This window comes from Scleropages formosus, chromosome 12 (genome assembly GCF_900964775.1).
Source record: "Scleropages formosus chromosome 12, fSclFor1.1, whole genome shotgun sequence".
Taxonomy (NCBI): Eukaryota; Metazoa; Chordata; class Actinopteri; order Osteoglossiformes; family Osteoglossidae; genus Scleropages; species Scleropages formosus.
In genome coordinates this window covers 8,321,895-8,337,407 of record NC_041817.1, presented here as the reverse complement: position 1 = coordinate 8,337,407, position 15,513 = coordinate 8,321,895, and the positions used below count along the sequence as shown (strand labels likewise).

At 48.2% G+C, this 15,513-nt stretch overlaps 1 protein-coding gene across 5 annotated transcripts in view; it reads right to left on the bottom strand.

The window, feature by feature from the left end:
• gpat2 (glycerol-3-phosphate acyltransferase 2, mitochondrial) overlaps positions 1–15,513 on the bottom strand; it is a 100,572-nt gene that overhangs the window by 39,944 nt on the left and 45,115 nt on the right. For all 5 annotated transcript variants that reach the window (XM_029256857.1, XM_018762348.2, XM_018762349.2 and 2 more), the window contains exon 2: positions 7,608–7,722. The gene's annotated coding sequence lies outside the window, so the exon portion shown is untranslated. The remainder of the gene's footprint in view (positions 1–7,607; positions 7,723–15,513) is intronic.

The following is a 15,513-nucleotide window of genomic DNA, read 5'->3' as shown; positions in this document are numbered from 1 at the left end:
TGTACAAAGTGCTGGTGTATCTCCGGATAGGAGGTGAAGAGAAACTAGCGAAACCTTCCCCAACCTTAACTGAAATAGCTCTATGTGTGCTAACAGCTACTGTAGTGGGGCTCCCCAGCTTATCATAGGTGAGTCGGGTAGGGGCCCTTCTCAGTCGCTGAGGCCGCGCAGACCCCGCCGAGTTCTCTGCGACATTATCCCGTCCCTCACTCACTTCTTCTGCTGTCCGTACCCCAGCACCACACTCGACTTCATCTCCCGGAACATCCGTCCTACAAGTTGCAGTGGGTCCATCCACGTCCATCACTGCCGGCCCCTCAACCGCAGTCATTTCCAGCCCTGAGCCATTCGTGAGAACATCCAGACCCAAATCCAGGTCAACGAGTTCAACAGATCCACTGCTTAAAGGCTCTGGCTCCGGTGACCTCCTCTGAGGATAACAGTCATACCAGACCCCCGTTTCTTCTTCTTCTGAATCAGACTCAGGCTCCCTTGCACATTCCAGTTCAACCGCTGGCAAGCATGAGCGACCACAACTCTCATCTCTCGTTTGGAGCCGCTTACTAGCCCTCCTTTTAAATTTGGATGCCTCTGTAGTCTTTTCAGACCGCCACCGTACCTCCTGCCCAATAGGCAGAATGTGATTGCGGTGCAGTACTTTCCCAGGGCCCAATTCACCCTCTGGCTTCAATCTGAACACAGGCAACCCAGGAAGTTGATCCTCCACAACATAAGGGGTGTCCTTCCAGCGGTCAGCAAGCTTGGCCTTCCCCTGCAGTCCAAGATTTCGAATCAAGACGCGGTCACCAGGAGCTAAAGGGCAGTAACGGACCCTCTGATCGTACTGTCGCTTGTTCCCTTCATTCCTCTTTTTCGACACACTCTCAGCCAACTGATATGCAGCTTGAAGCTCACGCTTCATGTTTTTGACGTATCTTGTATAGGATTTGTTGGAGGTACCGTCACCCGATGCTCCAAATGCCACATCTACTGGCAACCTAGCCTCTCGACCAAACATTAGGAAATACGGCGAGTAGCCGGTTGACTCATTCAGCGTGCAGTTGTACGCATGTACGAGATAGCCAATGTGCTTACCCCATTTCCTTTTGTCTGGCGCGTCAAGGGTCCCGAGCATATCAAGCAGAGTTCGGTTAAACCGCTCCGGCTGGGGATCGCCCTGAGGATGGTAAGGTGTAGTTCTTGATTTCTTTATGCCGAGCATGCCCAACAACTCATGGATGAGCCGACTCTCAAAATCCCTGCCTTGATCAGAGTGCACCCTCTTGGGCAGCCCATAGTGGATGAAGTATTTCTCCCACAGAACCTTAGCGACAGTTTCCGCCTTCTGATCCCTAGTTGCAAAAGCTTGAGCATAGCGGGTGTAGTGATCTGTAATCACAAGCACGTTGAAGAGGTTGCTGGAATCAGGCTCAATCGTCAAGAAATCCATGCAAACGAGATCCATCGGTCCATCACTGCGAAGATGCGACAACTCAGCAGTTCTCTTGGGCAGTGTTTTCCTCTGAATACACCTGAGACAGCTTTTACAGTACCTTTCAACCTGTGTCTTCATGCGAGGCCAATAAAACCTCTCTCGTAGCAGCCCATAGGTCTTCTCAAACCCAAGATGGCCCGACTGGTCATGTAGAGACTGGAGTACTGTCTCTCGGAACTCTTGGGGAAGCAACAGTTGCTGGCGAGGCGGCTTGTTGGGTGGCTTACTCATCCTGTACAATACGGAATTCACAACCTGTAACTTATCCCACTCTTTCAGCAGCAAAGACACATCAGGATGTCTCACTTTGTTGGCACGCTCGGCATTCTTCTGATTAACCGCATGCCACACTTCGCCAATGCAGGGGTCTTTCTGCTGTGAATATGAGAGGTCTGTTGGAGTCAGTTGGGGCAGCTGCTGAATATTCAGGAAAGACAAGTTGCAATAGGCTTTGGGTACCGCCCCTTTTGATGAGCCCATGAGATCAATCGCTCTGCAGTGACGATAGCGAGGTGGTCTGACTGAGGACATCTGGCAGATAGCTTGGACTGAGTCAGCTGGCATGGCCCCTCTCCCCTGAGATGCCTCAGGAGGGACATGTGAGCGCCGTGACAAGGCGTCTGCCTCAACATTCTGCTTCCCGGGGCGGTACTTCAGGCTGAAATCATATGTGGCCAGTTCTGCCAGCCATCGATGCCCTGCTGCATCCAACTTGGCTGTGGTCAGGACATAAGTCAATGGGTTATTGTCTGTGTGCACCTCAAACTTAGCTCCATAGAGGTAATCATGCAGCTTGTCGGTAATCGCCCACTTTAATGCCAAAAACTCTAGCTTATGGGTGGGGTAATTTTTCTCGGCTGGGGTAAGGCTTCTGCTGACAAAAGCCACAGGGCGCAGGCCTGCTCCCTGATCCTGATAGAGGACACCCCCCAAACCTTCTCTACTAGCATCAACATGTAGCACATAAGGCAGTCCTGGATTGGCGATGGCCAAAACTGGGGCCTCTGTGAGACTCCTTTTTAGCGTTTCAAAAGCTTTCTCGCAGTCCTCATCCCACCTAGGACCAAACGGCTCTGAAGGGTGGTGCCACTCCTTTGGACACAGACCTGATGTTGGTTTCCTTCCATGCTGAGAGGCAGTCTTAGCCCCTGCCACTCTTCTTGGTCCTCTAGCTACGATGCAGCCCTGCAGCAGCTGATTTAAAGGATAACAGACCTTGGAGAAATCTTTCACAAACCGTCTGTAGTACCCACAAAACCCGAGAAAAGAGCGAAGAGCAGTAATGCTCTCTGGGCGTGGCCACGACTTCACTGCGTCAACCTTCGAGGGATCTGTAGCAATGCCATCTCTGGACACAACATGACCAAGGTAAGTCACCGAAGGGCAGCAGAACTGGCACTTGTCCAAAGACAACTTCAGTCCCTCCTCCTTTAGTCTGTCCAGCACCTTTAGAAGGCGCTGCTCATGCTCTTCCAATGTTCGCCCAAATACAATGATGTCATCAAGATACACCAGGCATTCCAGAAGATTCATATCTCCTACAGTCCGCTCCATGACCCGTTGGAAGGTTGCTGGGGCCCCACATATCCCTTGGGGCATCCGCTCAAACTGGTAAAATCCTGCGGGACAGATGAATGCGGTCTTTTCCTTGTCTGCCGCGCTCAGAGGGATCTGATAATAACCACTTCTGAGGTCCAGCACACTGAACCACTGGCTACCACTCAGGCAAGCCAAAGCATCCTCCACCCGAGGGACTGTGTACTGATCAGGAATTGTTCTCCTGTTCAGGGTTCTGTAGTCCACACACATACGTATGGTTCCGTTTTTCTTCCGAACCACCACTATCGGAGAAGCGTAAGGACTCCGAGATTCTGAGATGATTCCAGCCTCCTTTAGATCATGGAGATGTTTCCTCACATCCTCTAGATCCCCTGGCGGTAAACGTCTAGAACGCTCTCTGAAAGGCGTTTCATTCGTCACTCGAATGTGGTGCTGCGTACTCTTAGCACACCCTACATCAAACTCACTGCAAGAAAAGACCTCTTTCCTCTCCATCATTTTCCAACACAGTCTATCCTTCCACTCAATAGACACAGGAGAGTCCCCAAAGTTGAAAGAGGAGGGGGATAGTTGAGACATATGTGGCATCGTCTCCTCCCTACCTAGCCCCTTATTCATCACATCCACTGGGAATAGGTGCGCAATAGGCATTCCACGTTTTAATGTCACCGGCTGCTGAGACACATTCCTCAAAGTGACTGCGAGGTGACGGCACTGGACAGTTCCTGGCTCCTCTACAACAGGCATTACCAGCAGCCCTTCCGGGAAAGGGCCCTCCTCTGGGTGATCTACAACCACGGCCTGACTATTCAGGTGCCCAGGAAACTTTGGAGTGCCAATCACTGTAGCAACACCCCCTGGGGCCAGAGTGAAAGGCTTGCTCCTCGTGAACCAGACGGTCCCTCGCCTTTCCTCGGCCAGGCCGTCAGAAGCTTCCTGGAACTTCTCATACGCTTCTTTTATTACTGGGTGGACAGCAAGGGTAGCTAAGAAATTTCCCCCCTTTTGATTTATGCAAGACTGGAAGAGCCTCCTAACTATGGAGGTGTTTGTACCAATCACCCCAGAAACCTCCCCTTTCACAACCGGGTCTGGACACACAAGCACAAGCGTTTCTATGGTCTCCACTACTCCAACTACGTCTCCAGTGAACTCCAGTTTCACGCACAGATAGCCATCATATGGATATTGCTCCACACTAAGGCCCCAAATCTCTAGGCACTCGATAGGGGTCAAAGGCAAGTGCTTCAAATACTGGTCATAGAAGGAGCGATACAGTAGAGTAATCTGGGAACCGCTATCGAGCAAAGCTTTAGCGTAAATGCCCTCAATTTGTACCGAGACAATAGCACTGGGTCCAACTAAACCCTCTGGCAATATAGCCTCCCTTTGCCGTAGCATATCACACCTGGTGGAACGTGTCTTCTCCGGGGCGGCAGGCCGTTCCTTCACTGGGCCCCTGGGAAGTTTCCCGGCGGCTGCCTTAATTTCAATAGTCGGTTCGTCACCTTTCGAAGGTTCTCTGGATTAGGACACTCTCGCTGGAAATGCCCATCTTCACCACATCGATAGCAAAAAACACCAGCACGATACTGGGGTCTGGGAGCACCCTCCCTTCCGCAGGCATACAAGGTCCCTGTACCCTTCGGATTGAGATTCTGCATGGTCTGCTGTGGTATGCCATCGGAGGCAGCTATCGAGGCAGAAAACAGCCGGGCAACCTCCGTCTTTAGCCCTCTGAACTCTTCCCTGAGCCGTTCTATTTCCTGACCATTCCCCGCTACCACAGGTACTGCAACATTTTCAGGCTGCACTGGTACGGGGGAGGGTGTAGCGCACCCCACACACCTAACCATTGCTGGAAGAGCAGCGTTCCCCACACTTTGCCTTGCCAGGATCATTTCCTCTTCTTCTCGGACATCACGGAGCAACTCTGTGAAACTTGGAGGAGGTTTAAGCTTATACATCGTTCGGATGCGCATGGCAACAAGATCATGGGACAGAGCTCCTCGTGCAACCTGCTCAATGCGAATTTGGTCCAGGTCGGCCACCTCAGCCCCACCTTTACGATGAACTGCATGCAACAGTTTGTCTAGACGGAACAAGTATGCTGATAGTTTCTCACCTTCCTGCTGGAATGTACCACGGAACCTTACCATGAGATCAGCCGCACTGTCTGTGGTCCCAAAAGCTGCCTCCAGGGCTTTGAGGTAATCATCGGCAGTGACAGAGGGGTTACTAACCCTTAAGCACCGGACAATGTCTGCTGCTGGCCCTTTGAGACTCTCAGCTATCCTCTGCTTCTTGACAATATCTGAACACTGCCATTCATCCAACATGTGAGTGGTCTGCTCAGCCCAGGCATCATACTCTTCCTCTCCCGGTGGAGTTGGTTTCACACCGGAGAACAAGCGAAGTTTACGATAGCCGAGTCCGTCCATAGGCGTGGCTTGGCATTTCTCCACAAGTGAAGAGATGGCATCCACGAGTTTGGTGTTCAAGTCTGGAGCGACAGGTGGCGCTGGAGTAGGCCCAAACCAGCCTGAGACATCAGCTAGAGTCTTCCCTTCACTTGCTAGGAATGACAGGAATTTTGCCTGGAAACTGCCTCTTTCACCAAGTATTGGACATTCTCGGGTCTCGCTGACATTAACCACCCAGGGCCCCGACTCACCTCCAAAGGCTAACTGTTCAGGTATGGTAGCCTTAGTCATATCATTTGTGGTTTCAACTAACACAAGTTGGTTGTCTCCAGCTGGTTTTAAACACCGTCCCCTTACCTTACAATGACCAAATACTCCCACCCCATCCAGCACCTTGTACACAGTCTCATCAGTAATGTCAACAGAAACCCCACTAAGCACAACAGCTTTTCTTATATCAATACCCTTGTCGTTACACCATTGGACTATCTGCTTTGACTCCATGTTACAACAACTTTCCAGACATCAAACCACAAATCATATCAAAGAGACATCAAATCATACAAAAATATACTCACAAATACAGAAAACAGTAATCATATCCCGGACGAGCCCCCAAGTGTAGCCCACCCACTCGATTCTGATGTTTTTTTCTCTAGCATGGGAGGTGAATCGGTGGTGTCTACAGCACAACTTTGGGATGCGTGTACTGTCGCCCCCCCCCAACTTCGGGGTATGGCTCTTGCTAGGGTGAGGAGAGGCCCAGTTAGCGTAGTACAGCTATACTGTTATATTACAGTCGTATAAACCTCCCCTACTTCACACACAGCGACCCAGCCCCGCCTTCCTTTGCCGTAAAAAAGAACATTCACACCTACACAGGGACGGTTACAACATTCAGGTGAAATAAGCCCAACAAACATTTAATATAAAACGTCCACACAAATAATTCACACCACCAAAACGAACACGTTTTTTTTCCTTTTATGCAACTCAGTCTCTGGTGCCGGCGTCGTCTCGTTGGCGCGCTTTAGTCTGGAGCTCCTTATCCACCACCGAGGGAAATTCCCGCCGTTACTCACGGTTTTCGTGCAGGGCAGGAAACCGACAGCGACCTGTCCTCACAGCCACTCTCTCTCCAGTGAGGATGGCGGGACGATGATGGCGAGTCCTGGCGACCTTCTCTCCGGGGCCAGTCGCGCTGGCCAAACCCTAATCCTCCACTCCCCAATCCTCGCGGGCTGGTTGTCGCTCGCGCCGGTTTTTTTTTTTCACAAAACCCCCTTCGCGCGAGAACGAACCCAAAACTCTCGTTCTCCTCGCCCGGTCTCCCCCAAAAAAAACAACTCCCCTTTTTCCCCCGGAACATCCCGCCCCCAAACATCCAACTACACGAGAACAAGTTGCGTAGGGGCTACATGGAAATATCCTGCACAACAGGGACCATCACACTGTGTGAACTCAAAAATGCACATGCAATGGTGTGATGCCAGAGAGGGCAAAAGCAGGACCCAGAAAGATTTCATCCACAAATAGCACCTACACATTCATCCTCTCTCATCGTTCCCAAGAACTTCACATCTAATGGCCATTTGGCTCCCCTGCACACGTGGCGAGCGTTCGGGTTTAATGACTTCCTGCATCTGCGTGGGCCCCCCTGCACTCTGTACAAGTGGAAGCGAGTCTCATTACTGGGAGTTTTCTCAGTACATCATGTACCTACAGCTACAGAGCCCCCACAACTCCACCATTACAGCCACTGACTGAACTCTGCCACCTAAGCTCTGTCAATAACCATTCCAGGCACAGGTCTTTTGATCCAAACAAAAGCCAAGTTTCATTTCTGCCAAAATTAAAACTGTGAGAAACACTTAAAAACATGGGCTGTTGGTTGGCAGTGAGACATGCTCCGCAATATTGCTGGTTTATGCTCCACTGCGCAGCACTGATTTACTCCTCCCTTGGTGTGGCGAGAAAAACGACGCACAAGAACAGCAGTGCTAGAATAAATTCATATGACTACATTAAGAAGTTTTCTGCTTGGAAAAATAACCACAAAACACATATTTACGCACATACACAGACGTGTGTGCGCGTGGCACAAGGCTTACGGAAAGAAGCAGCAGTACCTTTATCAGCAGCAGAAGTATGTCTCCTGGGGATGGTACCCTGGCACCAAGGCACTTCCTCTCCAAAGGAATGAAGCTGACCTTTCTTTTCAATGCGGTCCTTATCAATCAAGTCCTGCAGGAAACAGACCTCTGATGAATTGTACCAGTTAACACCAGGAGTCACAGCAATCAGCCTGCAATTACTTGGCCATTAACACAGTGAACGGAAGTCACACAAATAAATTACATTTTAAAATTGTTTTTTAATAAATAACATTTAGTCACATTATTAGTTGCTTTTTCTTGTAACATTTGAAAATGATGGCTGCTGTTTTAAGACGCAACAGCTTGAGAACCAATCTAGAGAAGCATTTTACATTCCTGTTGGTCACATAATTAGCTGGACAGAATATTATCATTATAATGAGACCTTGGCAACACATTTATATTGAGCAACTCTCAATATTAACCGTATTAACCATTTACATAGCTGTTCTGCAGCAGTTCAGCCTTCCTATGTTACTTCATACTATTTTAGGACCAAAGAAAAGCAGTGCAGTCCTGGTAACATTTGCTAAAATTTGCCTTCGTTAATGGTTTCCATACTAAACGATTTGTTTAGAAAGAAAAAACAAAATTCAAAACATTCAAAAAAGTGGGAGGGGAAGGAAAAAAAGTTGAAAGTGCCAAATGTATAGTTAAATTTTCTTTACAAATATTTACAGGTACAACAGGGACAGCTGGTAACATAACGGTTAGAGCTACTCCCTTTGGACCCAAAGGTCAAAGATTCGATCCCCACCTCCGACTGTAGTACCTTTGAGCAAGGTACTTACCCTAAATTGCTCCAGTAAAAATTACCCAGCTGTATAAATGGGTAAATGATTGTAAGCATGTAATAATTGTGACCTTAACATTGTAAGTCGCTTTTGAGAAAAGCGTCAGATAAATGAATAAATAAATATAAACAGTGCTACAGTAAAACTCTGTATCCTGGTTTGTTATGGGTCAATAAAATTAAACGTGTTCTATAAGTCCATTAAAAGAAACACTGACAGCAGAGACTACTGCTATCTTAAAAGCGTATATCGTGTCATGCAGAGTAAAAGCTGGATTTAATTTTTATTATTTCTTCAGTATCCATCCATCCATCCATCTTCCTCCGCTTTTATCCGGGGCCGGGTCGCGGGGGCAGCAGTCCGAGCAGAACCCCCCAGACTTCTCTCTCCCCGCACACCTCCTCCAGTTCCTCTGGGGGAACCCCAAGGTGTTCCCAGGCCAGCCGGGAGACATAGTCTCTCCAACGTGTCCTGGGTCTGCCCCGAGGCCTCCTCCCAGTGGGGCAAGCCCGGAGCACCTCCCCAGGGAGGTGTCCAGGAGGCATCCGGAACAGATGCCCGAGCCACCTCAACTGGCTCCTCTCGATGCGGAGGAGCAGCGGCTCTACTCCGAGCTCCTCCCGGGTGACTGAGCTCCTCACCCTATCCCTAAGGGTGCGCCCAGCCACTCTGCGGAGGAAACTCATTTCTGCCGCTTGTATCCGCGATCTCATTCTTTCGGTCATGATCCAGAGTTCATGACCATAGGTGAGGGTAGGAACGTAGATCGACCGGTAAATTGAGAGCTTCGCCTTACGACTCAGCTCCCTCTTCACCACAACAGACCGGTACAATGACCGCATTACTGCGGACGCCGCACCGATCCGTCTGTCGACCTGCCGCTCCATTTTTCCCTCACTCGTGAACAAGACCCCGAGATACTTAAACTCCTCCACTTGAGGGAGCAACTCCCCCCTAACCCGGAGGGAGCAATCCACCTTTTTCCGACTGAGAACCATGGCCTCGGATTTGGAGGTGCTGATTCTCATCCCCGCCGCTTCGCACTCGGCTGCAAACCTCCCCAGTGCACGCTGCAAGTCTTGACTTGATGAAGCCAACAGGACCACATCGTCCGCAAAAAGCAGAGACGAGATCTCGCGGCCACCAAAGCAGACACCCTCCGTTCCCTGACTGCGCCTAGAAATTCTGTCCATAAAGATAATGAACAGAATCGGTGACAAAGGGCAGCCCTGGCGGAGTCCAACATGCACCGGGAAAAAGTCTGACTTACTGCCGGCAATGCGAACCAAGCTCCTGCTCCGGTCATACAGGGAACGAACAGCCCGTAGCAACGAGCCCCGAACCCCATAATCCCGAAGTACCCCCCACAGGATGCCACGAGGGACGCGGTCGAATGCCTTCTCCAGGTCCACAAAACACATATGGACTGGTTGGGCAAACTCCCACGAACCCTCCAGCACCCTAGTGAGGGTATAGAGCTGGTCCAGTGTTCCACGGCCAGGGCGAAAACCGCATTGCTCCTCCTGGATCCGAGGTTCGACTATCGGTCGGATTCTCCTTTCCAGTACCCTGGCATAGACTTTCCCAGGGAGGCTAAGGAGTGTGATCCCCCTGTAGTTGGAACACAATCTCCGGTCCCCCTTCTTAAAAAGAGGGACCACCACCCCGGTCTGCCAGTCCAGAGGCACCGTTCCCGAACTCCACGCGATGCTGCAGAGGCGTGTCAGCCAAGACAGCCCCACAACATCCAGAGACTTGAGAAACTCGGGGCGGATCTCATCCACCCCCGGAGCCTTGCCACCGAGGAGTTTTTTGACTACCTCGGCAACTTCAGCCAGGGTAATGGACGAGTCCTCCTCCGAGTCCCCAGCCTCAGCTTCCTCTACGGAAGGCGTGTCGGAGGGGTTGAGGAGATCCTCAAAGTACTCCTTCCACCGCCCGAGAACATCCTCAGCTGAGGTCAGCAGCGCACCACTTCCACTGTAAACAGTGTTCGTGGAACACCGCTTCCCCCCTCTGAGTCGCCGGACGGTTTGCCAGAATCTCTTTGAGGCCGACCGAAAGTCTTCCTCCATGGCCTCACCGAACTCCTCCCAAGCCCGAGTTTTTGCCGCGGCGACTGCCAGAGCCGCGCTCCGTTTGGCCCGTCGGTACCTGTCAGCTGCTTCAGGAGTCCCATGAGCCAGCCAGGCCCGATAGAACTCCTTCTTCAGCTTGACGGCATCCCTTACTTCCGGTGTCCACCACCGTGTTCGGGGGTTGCCGCCGCGACAGGCACCGGAGACCTTAATTCCTTAATTTCTTCAGTAATTATGCATATTAAACTCTTTCTGATCTTGATAAACTGTATTTTGTTTTCTTAGTCTATTCATGATACCTTACACCTAATTCATGGACATCACTACATACATCAAGGGCCAATAACAACGAATCAGGACAGGCCCTCATGAAAGCATCTTTTCGGAAAGGATGTGGGCTAATAAATAATTTCTGGACCCTAAAGTGTGCCACTAAAATCATTCCCTTTAGTGTAACAATGGAACGTAATCGCATTTGTTACAGTTTGATGAACTCCATTTAATATCCTTCCATCTCATCATATTATATGGGTGTTGTGCTTTGTTTCTTTCAAAACGACATCGTTTATTCCTTTCGGGTGTATTTCTGTCTGTGCACAGGGACATTGAGCAGAACTGAAGAGAACAAACAAGAAAATTAAACACACACACACAGTGCAGAGGGAGAGCCAGAAAGCTGATGGATCTCCCCTCCTCATCTCTCTGCAGTGGGTGCCTGTAGCTGTTTAAAACACTGGTTACGGTCTACAAGACCATCAATAGAGCTGCTCCCCGATACCAACAAGAGATCCAAATTCAGAAGTTTGAAGGTTCTTGTTTCTGGATCCAGTTTGGTCTAATGATCTCCCACTGTCCCTCAAAACTGCTGAATCCCTCTCAGCATTCAAGAAGGGTCTCATCTCTTTCAAACTCACTTCTCTCCAGATGTCCTATCTCCTCCATAGATCTCCATTACTGTCACAATTACTTTTATTTCCTATTAATTCTAGTTGTTAATACTGGTTGTACTATTTAAAAAAATGTAGTACTTCCTACAAATTCTATATGCAGCTACCAATGTAACAGATGCTGGCTTAAACGATGGCATAAGACAAAATGATTGTCTTGAGAATCACACGTCTACCATGTGTGGGTGCATCTGTGGGTACAATTTTGCTCTCTGCATTGTACATCAATTTGGAGCAAAGCATTTGTTAAATGAATAGATGTAAATGTAAAAGAGAGAAGGTTACAAAAAACATGCAACTGAAGTGTTTTCTGAGTGCTCTTTCCTCCATAGTTAACATTACACAGTTGTGCATGATTTTTACTTTCCCTCCCTGACCGCTGGCCTCATACATGCCACAGTAATTGCAACAAATGTGCCTTTTCAAAAATAACCATTTACATGTGGACTCTAATGCCTCCCACTGTCTCTGTGAGGACCGTCCACTTATGGTTAATCATTGTTCGACAAGCTGCCTAACTTGACCCGCTCAGAGAAGATAAACCAGGGATGTGTTGAGGTAGGAGTGAGATGGACGTGCTGCCAGAGGTGCCCAGTGGTCCAGATGTTGGTGAAGCCCCTTGCCATTGAGTGAGTGATGCTGTGCTGACAATCTGTCCCATACCATTAAAGCGGACCTCAGCAGAGTGGAACTCTGCTCTGCGTTACAGCGGTGGAAATGAGGGTCCCCCTAAAAGGGCACACGAAGCCCCTTCATGCTCGACCACATGGAAAACGTTGTGTTTACCACCAACTTCATTTAGGGACAATAAGCTGTGTGAACACACCGCCTAGTGTCTGTGATTCCTGCTTAGCACTTACCACACTGCCTACCGAGGTAATGCTGATAGATCATACACATTCCTGCCCAGGGTTCAAAGATGGAAGATCTCTCCAAATTTTATAATGTTTGCTCATTGAACAACGATCTTACGGTCAAAACCGGCAGTCACACCACACACACTCCAAAGCTCTAGAGCGGTGCCAATCAATCAGTACCGACAGCAGATGAGTGAAAACGAAACACCATCGGGAAATCTATACAAAAATTAAGGGAGCCCCTCTTTCATGGGAGAACCTGGGCATCTGCTTCCTAGCTTTGAGAAGGATGGAGGGAAATGCACAGTGCCTTAATTCCCAGCTGGGAGCATGTGGTTCTCACCAGACGCGCAGTTCTCCATCAGCACTCACTGGCAACGTCAAGCAGTCTGTGGGCTTTTTATCAGCATGGCCCACATGCCGGGCGTGTGTCCCAGCAACCGATCTGTGCCACCAGTGCACACAGAAAGCTACAGTAAATCAACCCCCGCCACCTTACCCGTGCCAACATTCCGGGGGGGGCGCCGTTTGCAAATCTCTGACTTAACATAAGCATTCTGTCACTGTTTGTTGGCCAGGGACCAACCTGAGGATCTCATTCATCCCAGTGTATGTAACACACAAGGACCAAGCAGAAGTCTCTAAAGAGAATCTGACAGATACAGCACAGCTTGAAAGTCTATGAACCCTGTAGGGATGGTTATAACTCTTGCATAAAAAAAAAAAAAAAAAAAAAAAAAAATTTAAACTGATAAATAAATGATTATGATTTACACACAATTCTACTTACCTACTTGGTTTACCCAGTGCAACTTGGGGTTCACTTATTTTTGCACCTGTACCATTTCTGCACTTCTACTACACACAATCTCCTCTAAAGCAACATATGGAACTGGTCAATACACACCTATTTCACATGAGAAACGCCGATTCTCAGTGAATAACCATTTCGTGGAAAAACTAAAGGACACAAAGGGTTCACATATTTTCAAACAGCACTCTGTTTCAGGGCTGAACCTAGATGCCATCTGCATCACGAGAACATCTCCTTGGCCAAAGAACGGTGACTCTAAAAAGACACCCACAAAACAGGCAGTCTTAACCTGGAAGTATGGGAGAAAACACCAGGACCTGGCACACTATGTGTCCATGCAGAGGAAGGCCATGGAACCTTCTCATGTTTGAGCTTCAGGACAAAGTGTGGGTCTCTGCGGAAAACCGCATGATACACTGAAACATGGGGTGGGGTGAGAGAAAGAAAACCTTCTACCCTGATAATTTGCAGAAGCCTTAAGAGAAAGTTCAAGGCATTTAATAAACATTTCTATTTTTGTGTAAATTTATATTAATTTATTCTTTTACCGCCATATTAAAAAGATTAATGTCCATGGAGGTGTATGCACACAAAAACATTTCAGTGCATTCATTGCTAGATGGACTTATATGCCACTTATGAATACAATAGAAAGTTTAAAAAAAAAAAAAAAAACAAAACACAAAAAAGAAGTAAAGAGCATAGTGTAACTGAGTTCAGCCTTACCCAAATCCCATTAGCTCCCACATTAATGAAACAATGCAAAGCACTGCACCACTATTATGTTTCCTAACTCTCTCAGTGTAAACAACATATGGTGTGTTTTTATCCTTTTCAAACAAGGTCAGACTTGGGTGCTGGATGTGGGTTGATGTTCTCCAACAACAGAGCCCTCCCCAGCTCACAAATCTGTGTGATTCAGACACTCACTGAGGTTGGACAAAACGAAGCAGAGGGGTCTGGATGCATAACATGCCTTCTGCGTAAAACTCTTCCCAAAGAGAAGTGGACTGACACACTTAAATTTGCTTTTAATCATTTAACCAACGCTTTTCTCCTGCAATGTCAAGTCACTGCTCCTATTTACTCATTTTCACAGCTGGGTAATATTTACTGGAGCAATACAGGGCAAGTACCTTCAAGGACACTAGAACAGGAGGTGGGATCTGAATCTCAATCTTTCACGTGGAAAGCAGCCTCTCTGACCGCTGTGCCACCTGGTGTCCCCTACTTGACTATAGCTCTTAGTTGTTTCATGGGAAGACTAACGCTGGACCAAAACTCCAGGCAGAAGCCTTCTTCAGCCCATCTCTGAATATGCAAATTAACCTAGACACACTGTATTGAGACTTCAAAAAATATACAGAGGTGACAGATGCTCTTGTCTAAGAAGTGTGTGCTGGAAAACCACATTTTTCTCCAGTGGAGATGGTGGAATAATTACCAACACAGTAGGATGTAACTGGTACATGAAAGTCACATTATGTATTTTTTTTTCCATTAATTGAAAAGGAAAAAAAAAGAAAAATTGGGCTGGAGAATTTTATCAAAACATAAGGAGTACAGATATGCTTGCGTTAACATGAACAAGTAGGAATCTATGGCATGGTGGTTAATGTCCAGTAAAATTATATCTGAGTTCAAAACTAGGAACAATGAAAACTTCTAACCAATAAAACTGAACACATAACGGAAAAGACCTTTTACACAATTTACCAGGTCTACAGAATGTATTATAAAATAAGAAAAAAAAGTTTGTGACTCTACTGCTCACCTCACACTAAGAGCTCAGGTTCACAGAAACATTTTAGTAGTGTATAACTAATATTCCTTTTATAAGTGAATTTTGAAGGGAGAAAGTGCAAAATTTTGTACGAGGTACTGTCAATTCCTCCCTAATGCAACAGGACCATTAAGTTATGCAACCATGTGAGTGAGTGGTGCAGCGCTGCTTTGAAAAGGGCACGAGCGGCTCCAAATCACAGACACGCTTCCCCGGAGGCGACACGATGGCGCGCAAACAGCAGCTCCGGCCCCTGCCTTCCTCACGCCCAGAGCCACCGCTGACAGCGAAGCACATCTAAGCACATGAACGCCAGGCACCAACCAGCATCTTTTTTGCAGGAGCTGAACTTTGCTCATCAGAGCGCGGTGGCACATGGCGATCCTCACCACTTGCATCTATTTATGGCTGAAAGACTTTGAGTCTAGCTTTAAAATTAAATGAAATGCAACAAAGACTTAGCCAACAGGGCATTCAAAAGCCTAATATGCTCTTATTGTAGCGCTGATGGACAGCTTGTGGGAGTGTTTAAGTACTTTCAGTGACAGCCTAAAGAGCGCAAGAGTGGAGGAGGACCCCTATCCATATATCACACTCACAAGGGAG